The 13,303-nt window shown below is 47.7% G+C and overlaps 1 non-coding gene across 1 annotated transcript; it reads left to right on the plus strand.

The window, feature by feature from the left end:
- The first annotated feature begins 11,595 nt into the window (after positions 1 to 11,595).
- Positions 11,596 to 11,733, plus strand: LOC119929162. The gene has a single exon (XR_005451300.1). It is a non-coding gene; the product is annotated as a small nucleolar RNA SNORA7 (small nucleolar RNA).
- Positions 11,734 to 13,303: the final 1,570 nt, after the last annotated feature.

The following is a 13,303-nucleotide window of genomic DNA, read 5'->3' on the forward strand; positions in this document are numbered from 1 at the left end:
GAGGGGGGAGGGGACAATCTGTCAGTTTGATCGTTTTTTTTCCAAGTTCAGTTCACACTGTGGATGGAGTCTGTGCCTATCTGAAATCCAGAACTAGCACTAGAGATTTCCTGTTGGGATGGTGTCAGTCAGGAGAAGGCCATCTTGGACCCATACCTCGAAACCCTTTCCCAAAGAGGTTTGCACGGACTGACCCGAAGAGAAGCGATTCATCTTTCCAAAGCTTTCTCCCTTTCTCTGGGAATAAGACAGTCAGCGACATTAAAGCCATGGACAGTCCTCGCCGGTTCTGCCGTGGGCGAGGTTGGGTTGGTGGGGGGGAACGGGTGACAACTATTCCAAAAGGTGCAGCTCTGCCTTCCCTAGTTAGGTGTCCTCTGTGGGTGACATGCCACGGGTGAATGTGGTGAGGCTAGGTTTTCGGGAAACACCGGAAAAGTAAAGACCTCGTGGCCTTGGATGCACTGAACCAAGCCTTGCCAGCCCAAGGGTTCCTAGCTGCCGCTGCCTCATTCTCCTGACTACGGGTCGACCGGGCTTTCAGAGAAGTGTCCAGCTGGCCCCTGCTCTGCATAGAGCTACCGCAAACTCCAGTTCGGGCCCAGGTACGCAGCTCCTTACGTCTCTTCTGATCTCCCTGGTTTTTCCAAAGGACAAAGCTTCAATCAACCAATCAATCATTAATCATACTTATTAAGCAACAACTGTATGCAGAGATCACTGCATTGGATGCCTCCTGGGTACAGAGCACTGTCCTTAGTGCCCAGGAGAGAGTACAATAGAGGTAAAAGTCACAATCCCTGCCCTCAAGGAGCTTGCAACCAAACAGGAGAGACAAACCCAAATTAATATATAACAAGGAGGAAAAAGAGGATGGAGAGATGGATGTTCCCGCCAACCACCTCAAGTTCACGGTGTCTAAAGAAGAATGCCTCATCTTCCCTTCCAAATTTGAAAAGACACTAGCTGCTCTCAACAGTGAACAGCGTGAGTCTTTCTCAAACTAGGAAAGTGAGCTTGATTGCCATGGGTAGTGACAAATTCCAAGACACAGAAGGGGTGAACATTTGAGTTCCCCCTTAATGTTGGCTTTTGGCTGGACAGAACAGTCCAGCTCCACCACCCTCTGGCCTCCAGCTGACTGATCTCTTAATTTTTGCTGAAAGGGCCCCATTTTCTAAATTTTTCCCAGATTTGTTTTCTGTATCCTAAAAAAAAAAATACAGTGAGCCTAAACGCCTGTTTTGCTCTTGGGTACCCTTGGTTTTCCTGGACTTGAGAGTTTGTGGGCTAAGTGATGACCCCATGTCCAAAGAAATCCCAGTTGCCTGGGACTGTCCCAGCTCTTGACAGGGAGAGGGAGAGAGAGAGAGAGAGAGAGAGAGAGAGAGACCAGTGTTCCCCCCGAATCTGGCATGTAACCCCACCCCTCCCCCACCACCTCTAACACCTACCAGGGGAACCAGACCATACCGGGCCTGTCTGACTCTGGACCGTGATCCCTCACACCCACCACTAAATTACTCTGCTCAGGGACTGAGCCTGGCCAGGCAGACACAGCATGGGGCACCAATGATAACGCCCCAGGAATCCTTCTCCAAGTGGGGCAGAGAACAGGGAGAAGATGCCTATCGACTCTCTCTTGTCCTGAGGGAAACAGGTAGCCATATAGCCAGAACAGCACAGGGCAGAGAGTTGGCTGAAAGCTTCCTCCTGTCTCCCAGTGAGGGCGGGAGCGGGGAGGGAGCTGAGGCAGCTGAGCCCCCCACTCCACGTCTTCCCCCACCCAATAGCCAGGCCAAGGCAAACCGTATAGAACTGCTGAGTCAACAGATAACTGCTCCTAGGATTCATATCCTTTTGTCTTTTATTTCTGGAACGTGAGCTCGCTATGGACACAAAGCAAGAAAGGAAAGGTGGTGTGTGCCCTGACCGCCCCACCGCCACCCTCACCATCCTCTGTTCTCTCAGTTTGCAGCCACCAAGCCATTGATGGAACCTCCCACTCCAAAGGACACAGGGACCCCTGACATGGAAACCAAATTTTCACGGTGATGGCAAGGGTTGGGGATCGGCCAGAGGGATATGGTTTGGCAATTATAGTCTTTGAAACATTAGTGGGTTAGGGAGGCAAGATTTGGGTTCTTTCCAGCTCTGCTCAAATGTTCTCTGGTCTGGTCGGAGTCTTGGGGAGAGAGCTGATGGAGAAGCTGGTAACCAAGGGGCACCAGTCCCCCTCACCCCCACAGAACTGATGCTCATGGGCCCAGAGCCTTCAGGTAGTCTTGTGGACCATCAGTGTCTGGGGATGGGTAAGGCAATGGATTGGGCAGGTGGAGGACTGTAGGGTGGAAGGTAGAAGGTCTGGAAATCTGTCATTTCCAGAGCAAATGACAGGTGATCTGTGAAGGTAAATGAGACAAACAGCTTCCCCGGAGTCAACCCGGCCCCACCCAAGCCTTGTCTTTTCTCACCATCATCCTGAAGGCTTCACAGACAACCATGCACAGACACATAGCGCATCAAAGCACTGGACTGTGGGTATTGGCCCCACCTACATCCACCTATTGAGGGACATTCAGTGAATGTGGAGGCAGGGGTGTGTGTGAGTGCTGAATTTTGGGTGGAGGAGGGGCAAAATAGGAGGGAGAGCAGCCTGCAATTGGCTGTCTGTCAGAGACAGGCAGGGAGGGATTTCCAATTGCCAGGATCTGCTGATAGCAGAAAGGCAAAACTCTGTTCTTGGCGGGCATACAAGGGGTGGGAGGGCAGAGGCCTCCCAAAGCCATGAAGCTGTCTTTCCATAGTGTTGAGTGATACTGTGATTAAAATGTTCTTGTATTAGTCCACAAGGATTTCTTCAGTTTTCTTTTCTTCTTTCCCCATTCTGCCTCCACTCTTCCTTTTTTTTCTTTTCACTCCTTTCTGCCATCGATTCTTGTTACCACTTAGGCAAATTGTAAATGGCAGCTTGAGTTTCCCAATGTGCAATTCACTTATGAACAAAGTCACTCTTAGGAGTTTTCTTTTGGGTTTTTCTGACAATTTATTTTACATTAACATTGCTCTCTTCAAAGCAAGAGGATTGCTGCCCTGACTCCATTTCCAGCCTGCAGAATATGTAATTTAAAACAGAGATATGTTGTACTTGGGATGAACCAACCCTGGGCACAATGACCTTGCTTATCCCCACCTTGCTCCCACCTCATCATCCCAGTCCAGATCTGATTTAGGGTTTTTTTGTTTGGTTGGTTTTTTTTTTCCTTTTAGAACTGTATAGTGTGGAATAAGAAATCAATTGTAAATGTCTGTTTTTTCATAAAATGTTTAAAAAAAAGTGAGGAGAAGGAGGGTGGTGCCTGACCCATTTCATTCTTGATTGTATATTGCTTCTGTTATGTTTATAAGTAAACTGTGCATGACTGGTGTTAGCGGTCATTATTGTGTCTGTTTGTGAAATTTTTATGAAAAAGAAAAAAATTCCGTAGATGCACTTATTGTATATGTGATTAGGTTCGACACCCAAGACTAGAAGTCTTGAGCTGCCAAGGCGAAAGAGAAGGCAGTTCTTAATTAATATGGAAATCGCTTGTGTGGGGGAGGGAGGGGTCGATAAGATAAAAGATATGAAGTGTAGAGAATAATTAAAAAAGAGCGATTTTACAAATTTCATTTTGATGCTTGTGATAAAAACAAATGTACTTGTGTAGAGAAAATTCCTTTAAAATAATGACTAGGAAAAGCTGATTTTGAGGTTAACGCTGTAGAATAGGAATGTATACCAAATGTAATCTTTCCAATGCTACAATGAATTTATACATGAGATGGATATGCAATAAACCTGTGCGCTTTTCTACGACCCGTCCCCATGAGCTTCATTGGTGGGGGTGCGGGACCAGGAGACTCTCACTAAACGGCCAGAGATCTGGGTTCCGAATGGGAGGGAGAAAATCAATGGAAAAGGGAGTGGTGGGTGAGAACCTGGAATTGTTTAAGGAGACCCAGGGAGTTTGGCTGGTGCTTGACCCAGGGGTGTCAGTTCTCCTGGGCTAAATGTTATTGTCATTTGGTCTCAGGGTGATGGACTCTGTTTAGGGAAGCAGTGGTGTAGTAATGAGAAGCAAGGGGGTGCCTAGTGGAAAGAGCCTGCACGTTGGAAGACCTGGGTTCTAACCCAGGCTCCACCTGTTGTGTCACCTTGGGCAAGTCACTTTGCTTCTCTGGGCCTCGGTTCCCTCATCTGCAAAATGGGAATTCAATAACTGTTCTCCCTCCTACTTAACACTGTGAGTCCCATGAGAGACCCGATTATCTAAGTGCTTGGCACTTAATGCTTAACAAATACCACTATTATGATTGTTATAGTAATAGTATATACTGAGAACCTTCAGAGTGCAATGCAGCCTACTAAGCGCTTGGGAAAATCCAAGAGAGGCAAAAGATATATTCCCTGCTCACAAGGAGCCTCCGATCCAACAGTGTCCACTGGTCCATCCTGTCAAGTGATGCTGCAGGGACAGTGGAGAGAGATATTTTTAGGAAACTCCTGACTGTGCTGCCCCTCAATGTACTACCACTGATTTTCCTGATTTTTCCCCAGTCCCTGCCCCACCGACGGCATGGCCCCAGCAGATGTCCCATACGCTGACAGAGCCGGGACTAGGAGTCGGGTTTGCTGAGGCCATGCCATCTGTGGGAAAATTTTCTGATGGAAAAACAACCTGGGGCATGGCGTAGTGGCTAGAGCACTTTTCTTCTCTTCTCAAAGCCTCATTTATCCAATCCGTAAAACGGAGATTGAGACTGTGAGGCTCCATGTGGGACAGGGACTGTGTCCAACCCAGTTTGCTTGTATCCATCCCAGTGTTTAATACAGTCCCTGGCACATAGTAAGTGCCTAACAAATGCCATTATTATTAGTAGTAGTAGTTGTAGTAGTAGTATGTCTTCTGGTATAATAACAATGAGGTGTGATATCTCTAGGGGAAGGAGCAAAGGTCTAGGCATCAGGAGACCAGGCTTCTAGTCCCAGATCACCACTGGCCTGCTGTGTGATCCCAGGTAAACTACTTCACCCTACTGGGTCTGTTTACTCATCTGTGAAATGGAGACAAAAACATTTACCTCTTTCTACCTCCCAAGGATGCTGTGAGAAGAAAAGAAGATCATTGTTGTGAAAGCACTCTGGGAAAAGGGAAGCTTTTTGTTTAATGGTATTTGTTAAGCATTCGCTATATGCCAGCCGCTGAACTAAGTGCTGGGCTTCTAGACTGTGAGCCCCTTGTTGGGTAGGGACTGTCTCTATATGTTGTCAACTTGTACTTCCCAAGTGCTTAGTAGAATGCTCTGCACACAGTAAGTGCTCAATAAATACGATTGAATGAATGAAGGAAGGAAGGAATGAAGGAATGAAGGAGAGATACAGAGTAATCAGTTTGGACACAGTCTCAGTCCCACATAGTCTAAACCCCCTTTTTACAGATGAGGTAACTGAAGCCCAGAAAAATGAAGTGACCTGCACAAGGGCACAGAGCAGGAAGATGGCAGAGTTGGGATTAGAACCCAGGTCCTTCTGACTCCCAAGCCTGTGCTCAATCCACTAAGGCACACTGCTTCCTGCCCAGGGCCCTCGGAGTAGGGGGGCCATAGAAGGGAAAATGCCACTTACATGCATTTGTACCATTTGGCAGCTTTGGGCTTGGATGTGGCTCATGAAGCTATACACATCCATCTTCTTCTTGGCAGCCATCGTGTCCAGCATGGCATAGATGGTGACAAAGTTGCCTGTGCGTCCCACGACCGTGCCGCAACCAGAAGCATCTTCCCCTTCTAGACTGTGAGCCCGTTGTTGGGTAGGGACCATCTCTATATGTTGCCAATTTGTACTTCCCAAGCGCTTAGTACAGTGCCCTGCACCCAGTAAGCCCTCAATAAATATGATTGAATGAATGAATGAATAGACAAGCCACTGGGCAGTGCTCACATGCTCAGGAACCTCTTTGTCCCATTCCATGCAGCCAGAGGCTGGGCTGGTAGGGCGGGGGGCCATGGGAGACTCAAGACAGTCGACAGCCTCAGCTCCAGCACCTGGGCCCTGGTGCCTGAGGCCAGAATGGGACCCAACCCAGGCCCGGTGAAGACACATCTCCTCCAAGAGGCCTTCTCTGACTGAGCTCTCCTTTCCTCTTCTCCCACTCCCTTCTCTGTTGCCATGACTTGCCCCCTCTGTTCTTCCCCCCCTCCCAGCCCTACAGCACTTATGTTCATATCTGCAATTATTGATATCTATTAACGCCTGTCTCCCCCTCTAGACTGTAAGCTCGTTGTGGGCAGGGGATGTGTCTGTTTATTGTTCTATTGTACTTTCCCAAGTGCTTAGTACAGTGCGCTGCACACAGTAAGTGCTCAATAAATTTGAATGAATGAATGAATTCTGACTTGCAGCCCTGTGCTCTACCCATTAGGCCATGCTGTTTCTCAGTAAACACACTATATATTCCGAGTGTAATTGTTAGAACATGTAAGCTCTGCTGAATTTTCTTTGCCTGACTCCTACAGCACAGTGGTTCTCAGAGTGTCTTCAAGCCTGGCCCATTTCTGACTATGTGTTTCAGCTGGTGTGGAAAAGAACTGATGGGATTTACCACGGCCTCTTTCCTCACCCACCTCTAAATCTTTTCTGCCTGATAGCTCTGAAAAACGGAGAGAAACATCAGTGCCTCAATTAAGGCTGAGATTCACTAGCCAAGGAAGTGGGGAGAGCCACTCATAACAGAGAAGATCCAATCATGTCTCACTCTCTTTCAGTTGCCTCCCACTGGCCCCAGCAGAAAGCTAGTGTTGGATCAGGAGAAATTGGTGGCACCGGCACATAAAAAGACTGGAGAAATAATTTATGCTTCTGCATTGCTTAACAAGGGGGGCTACCTGAAGCTGGTTTACTCTCCCTAATTTATTGAGACTTAGGGTGAAGCAAAAGCAGGCAGAGAGTTCTAGAAAGGGGTGAGATGGAGACAAATTCAGAATCAAGAGATATCCCAACTCTTCTGAAATCACTTAGGAATGGCATTCATTAAGCGCTTACTCTGTTCAAAGAGCAGGGGGGGAAAGCTACAAAAGTTTACTCATTTTGTTTTGTTGTCTGTCTCACCCTTTTAGACTGTGAGCCCACTGTTGGGTAGGGACCATCTTTATATGCTGCCAATTTGTACTTCCCAAGTGCTTAGTACATTGCTCTGCACACAGTAAGCCCTCAATAAATACAATTGAATGAATGAATGAAAGAAAGAAGCAGATCAGACACAGCCTTTGTCTCCATTCATTCATTCAATCAGTCGTATTTACTGAGCTCTTACTGTGTGCTCACTGTCTCACATGGGGCTCACAATCCCAACTTGTACTTCCCAAGCGCTTAGTACAATGCTCTGCACACAGTAAGCTCTCAGTAAATACGATTGAATGAATGAATCCCTGAGGTAGAGCGAACAGGTATCTTATCTCTATTTTACAGATGAAGACACTGAGATTAAGCAAGTTACTCAGGATCAGGGACAGAGCCAGGAATAAAACACCAGTTTCCTGACTCCCTTTCCCAAGCTCTTTCCACTAGGCCACACAGAGTTCCAAAGGAAGAGACCACTCAATCCTCGCAGGTTTAGCAGATGGGTCCAAAGTTTAAAAAGGCCAACCAAGACATCTATCTGGATGGAAAACTTAGATCTGTGCCATTTTCACAGCAGCAAAGAAAAACACATACCTGTGGGGTGGCCTGGGAGGATGGGGGAGGGCAGAGGCCTAGAGGTCTGTGGGAGACATTTGAATTTTTTAAGAATATTTTCCCCAGGCTGTGATTGACAATGAGTCGGTGAAATATCAAGAACTGATGGTCAGACACACGTCTCTTCGGTGGGAGCACCAGGTGTAAAAATGACTTGAAAGCCTTCTCTGGGAAATATGTTTCCATTCTCTTAGGACAAATGATGTGAATTACAAATCTGATGAATGGCCTGAGCTTCAAAAAGTCATTCAAAGTGATCAAATGACAGTATCCAACCTCCAGCCTAATGGCTCTTCCCTGGAGCTCAGAGTATTAGGGTTTTAGTCTTAGCTGAATGACTGCAAGTTGAAATCCTCTGTGTCTTTGTTCAAGGCTAGCAGTCTGTCTCCTTATTAGGCCTGAAGGGGTGCAGGGAAATGTATTGGATAAGAGAGCTGTCTGATAATAGTGCCATTGTTGGGGGGGCTGAGGGCAAAAAGGGAGAGAACGGGGGCTTGAAGTGGATATCACCGACAAGTGGACTTTGTCTTCTCGGGAGTATACGTTGTTCCCCAGAAGGCAGGCTCCATTTTTGAGGGTGAGGAAGAAGACTCCATGGGAGGGGTGGCGGGAGGAGTGGGGGGGAAAGTGCATCAGTGTAAGATCTGTTTTCTGTACAAGTGAGTGCCTCCCAATTCCTCATCGGATACATGCTGGGTGAGGCCTGACTGGATTTCCTTGAACCAATCAGTTGACCAAGGGTAATGAGTGTTTGAGCACTTACTGTATTTACAGAACTATATTGAGTGCCCCGAAGAGTTCAACAGAAGCAAAATACACATTTCCCCACTGTCAAGGGGCTTCCGATTGGACGGGGCTGGGGCAGAGGGACAGGAAGGCGAATCCTCTAAGGATTGATTACCTGGCTTCAAATAAGGACAACATCCAACCTCACTCAAAGTGGTATCCAAGACAGACAGTTAGGTGTTCCTGGAACTACTTTCCCATCGATGAGGGAAACAGTATGGATTGGAATCTGACCCTGCCCACTGGTGAACACCTTTACGGGACATGAGAATAGACATGCCTGGTGGTGTTCCAACTGAATCCCTGCCTCTCTGTCCGAGTTCATGCACAGAGGGTCATTGTTTCTTTGGTAAGTAGCAGCTGACCAAACCTGAAAGAAAAGAGCCCATCCACAAGGGCAGGAACCGGTGGGATTTCCTAGGAAGCTCCTGTGGCACTCCCCCAAGCTCTTAGGACAGTGCTCTGCCTCTAGTGGGTGCTCAGTAAATACCACTGGTTGATTAATAGATGGCCTCTCCAAAATGCAGGTTCTGGAGCAGTTCCCTGCAGCCTCTGGGCTATGAGCAACAGGAGCCAAAGGGATTTATTCCTCCAGTAAACAGGATGCTAGTGCAATGGCCCAGGCTGAGATCTTTATCAGGGTTTATTTCACTGGCTTCTCTAGCCTGCTCCAAATCTGCCTCTCCTCCCTCTGCTCCCATATCTACTTCCCTCGCCCCATCTCTTCCCTTCTTCTTCCTCCTCCTGTCCCCTCAGGCTCTCCTGGGAGGCTGGGACCTCCCAGAAACACCTTACTGTCCCTTTTTGAGCCCACCCCTTTCCACGGCTACCCTGAAGCTATGAGGCAGCAAGGACCACCAAGGCTGGGCTGGGCTTTGGAACAGCAGTATTGCCTAGTCACAAGCAACAACCTAACATCAGTTAATCAAACAATCATATTTAGTGAGCACTTGCCATGTGCAGAGCACTGTACTAAGCACTTGTGAGAGTACATCAGAGTTAATAATAATAATAATAGTATTTGTTAAGTGCTTACTATGTAAAAAGCACTGTTCTAAGTGCTGGGGGTATACAAGGTGATCAGGTTGTCCCCCAGGGGCTCAAAATCTTAATCCCCATTTTACAGAGTTTACAGAATTGATAGACAAATTTCCTGCCCACAAGGAGCTTACAGTCTAGAGGCGCTTATGTTCTAGAAGTCATCTTCTAGAGTCTAGAGGAGGACCTTACAGTCTAGAAGAGGAGCTTTCAGTCTAGAGGAGGAGCCTACAATCTAGAGGAGGACCTTACAGTCTAGAAGAGGAGCCTACGGTCTAGAAGAGGAGCCTACAGTTTAGAGGAGGAGGTTACAGTCTACACTAACATAAAGTGATGGCATCATTCTCAACATTTTGCTGAAATCCATCTCAAAGGCACTTCTCTGAGGAAGGTCCGAACCCCTAACCCCCAACCTGGCTCCAGAACATCCCTGTTTTGGAGCTGACTTGGGGGCTCTCAGTGTGGAGACAATCCAGCCCCACCTCCTGCCTACCTACTGGGATCTCCAGACCCACGGTGAAGGGTTCAGCCACAGGATTGTCACAGTGAAGCCCCGGTGCTGCTATCTGGCTAACAGGAACCTAGTAGGATGGTTACACAGCTTTATCAGGCCACTTTGGGAGAAGACAGTGCTGCCACGGAATTGTAGAGGTTTTCCGGTTTGGCTGTCTATTAGTAGTAAGTCCAGGCTTCTCGTCTCGGCCTTGCAACCAGCATGAGGATTCAGAACTTGGATCCTGGGTAGTAGCTGGACCCCTGCCCCCTGCAGCCCCCCACTTCCCAGCAGTGAGGTCAAATGTCCCATTAGCATTGTCTGCAGGGAGAAGGCCAGTGCAGCAGGCTACCAGATGATAGCTCTGCTGCCAGAGAGATGAGTCAGGAAGCCTCCTTTTCCGGGGTGGGAACAGACAAACCCTGTTCATGCATCGCCCACGGCCCACGCCCCCACCAAGACGCCAACTCCTCCAGCAAACACATAAACGCCTCTGTCCGAAGGCCTGAAATGGCCGGCTAGGCCTAGGGGAGGGCAGCGTGGGTCAGCGAACTGAGGGGAGGTTGCCACAGAGATGTTTTCCTGGACGGACTCCCAGTAGGGACGGTACCCAAAGGGACACTGGCCTGACGTAATAGGTCAGGAGAATGATAAGGGACAAGAGCGGGGATGAAAAGCATGGTTGTTTTGGGTGTCAATCACACCCACGTCAAATTCCTGGGCCCCAGGGGTCCTGGCCCCCACCCATGCGGAGCAGGCCGTGGGGGCTGAAGAAGTTCCCGGGGCTTGGCTGCAAGCTTAGGTTGGAAGTTTAGCTGGGGCCCTTCTGAGAAGAGGATTTGCCTTGGGAAATGTTGAGGTTTCCTCTCTGGGCTCTGGTCTAGAAGAGAGAGAGCTTATTATAATAATATGATCTTATTTCTCTTTTATGGATGAGGATACTGGAGGCTAGAGACATTAAGTAACATACCCAAGGTCACCCAACAGGCCAATTGCAGTGCTGGGAGAAGAACCCAGTTCTTCTGACACCCAGACTTATGCTCTTCCCATTAAACTGCACTGCCAATCTGGACAAAAAAAAATTGTTGCCCAGATTGATTACCAATCAATCAATCAATCGTATTTATTGAGTGCTTACTGTGTGCAGAGCACTGTACTAAGCGCTTGGGAAGTACAAGTTGGCAACATATAGAGACGGTCCCTACCCAACAGTGGGCTCACAGTCTAGAAGGCCTGAGATCTCCAGAAAAGATGGATGCAATGCAAAACAGCCATTGCATCTGCCCACAGAGAGCACTTTCTCATGGCCAAAATCCAGAAGACCTTGTCCCGTTCCTCAGAAGAAAGGTAATTCCGGGTACTCAAAGAATTAATATTTGTGCTGCTGTGGATACTAGCCCCGTGCCGGCCACGAGAGGGCAGTGAGTGACTATAATTATTTATTTGTAGAGTCTCGAACTGGTGAGCAAATATTGTATTTTCGGAGCGCCTAGGTTGTAGCAGCCTCTCTGGGTCTCACCTGGAGAGTTTCCAGTTCTCTACCAGTCTCGGCTACGGGAGGGAGAGTCAAGCAGAGGCCTACCTATTCCATTCATAGCTTGGGCAGTGGCTAGAGAGTGGAAGCCAATCTGCTACAAGTCAAAACTCACCTGTGCCTGGCAGCAGCGGCATGGGAGAGTCCAGGGCAGAGACTCAAGTTTATTGCGCGGAAGGCGGCAATGGAAACCACTTTTGTATTTTTACCAAGAAAACTCTATGGATACACTACCAGAACAATTGCGGATGGAGAGTGGGGCGTTCTGGGAGAGATGTGTCAGTGGTGGGAAGCGACTCGATGGCATAGGACAAGACAAGGTTGTAGCAAGATGCTCCGGCCTATTCAAGTTATTGGGGGGCCCCCTTCTCCACAAACACCCACTTCGGCCCCCTGGACAGTATTCTCCCTTCCCAAACAAGTGTTTCTTATTTTCATAACAGGAAAGGATGTGGGTTCTAATTCTTTCTCTGCCACTTTTTTTTTATGGTATTTGTTAAAGTGCTTACTGCGTGCCAGGCACTGTATTAAACACTGAGGTAGATATAAGTTTATCAGGTTGGACATAGTCGCTGTCCCATAAGGCGTGGCTCAGTGGAAAGAGCATAGGCTTGGGAGTCAGAGGTCATGGGTTCGAATCCCGGTTTTGTCAATTGTCAGCTGTGTGACTTTGGGCAAGTCACTTAACTTCTCTGTGCCTCAGTTACCTCATCTGTAAAATGGGAATTAAGACTGTGAGCCCCATGTGGGACAACCTGATCACCTTGTATCTTCCCCAGCGCTTAGAACGGTGATTTGCATATAGTAAATGCTTTATAAATGCCATCATGATTGTTATTATAAGGGCTCATAGTCTTAATCCCCATTTTACAAATGAGGTAACTGAGGCCCAGAAAAGTTAACTGACTTGCCCAGAAGACAAGTAGAGGAGTCAGGATTAGAACCCAGGTCCTTCTGACTCCCAGGCCTATGCTGTATACACTAGGCCATGCTGCTTTTCCAGCGCTTGTCTGCTGTGTGACTTTGGGTGAGTCACTTAACTTCTCTGTGCCTCAGTTTCCTCATCTGAAAAATGGGGATTTAGACTGTGAACCCCTTGTGGGGCAGGGCCTGAACCCAATCTGATTAACTTGTATCTACCCTCGCACTTAAAATAGTGCTTTGCACATAGTAAGTGCTTTACAAATATATTAAAAAAAGAAACAGAACACGGATGAGGGGTTAGGGGAGAAGAGGTGCTTGGGGAAGGAGGCTATTTTGGGGGTTCACAGATCAACCTCAAGGAACTCTATGAAGATCTATGAGCCAGGACTGGGCCACGATAAAAAACTTGAGCAGGGCTTGAGTTGCGTTTCTCTAAGCTCCTGTGGGTAGTGAACAGGCCTCCTTCTTCTGCCAGATTTTCCAAAGAACTTACTATAGTACACTGCTTCCAGTGAGTGCTCAATAAATACCATTTCTAGTTCTACAGCACATCCTCCCTTCAATTTGCAGGGTCTTTGATGTATTTTTTTCTCCCATCTGATGATATCAAGAACTTAGTACAGTGCTCTGCACACAGTAAGCGCTCAATAAATATGATTGAATGAATGAATAGAGCCTCTGAGTTTCACAGCATTGTTACTCTAAAAGCCCCCCTGTTCCTTAACCTCAAACATCTCAGCTATCTTCATAG

This window comes from Tachyglossus aculeatus, chromosome 5, assembly GCF_015852505.1.
Source record: "Tachyglossus aculeatus isolate mTacAcu1 chromosome 5, mTacAcu1.pri, whole genome shotgun sequence".
NCBI classification, from domain to species: Eukaryota; Metazoa; Chordata; class Mammalia; order Monotremata; family Tachyglossidae; genus Tachyglossus; species Tachyglossus aculeatus.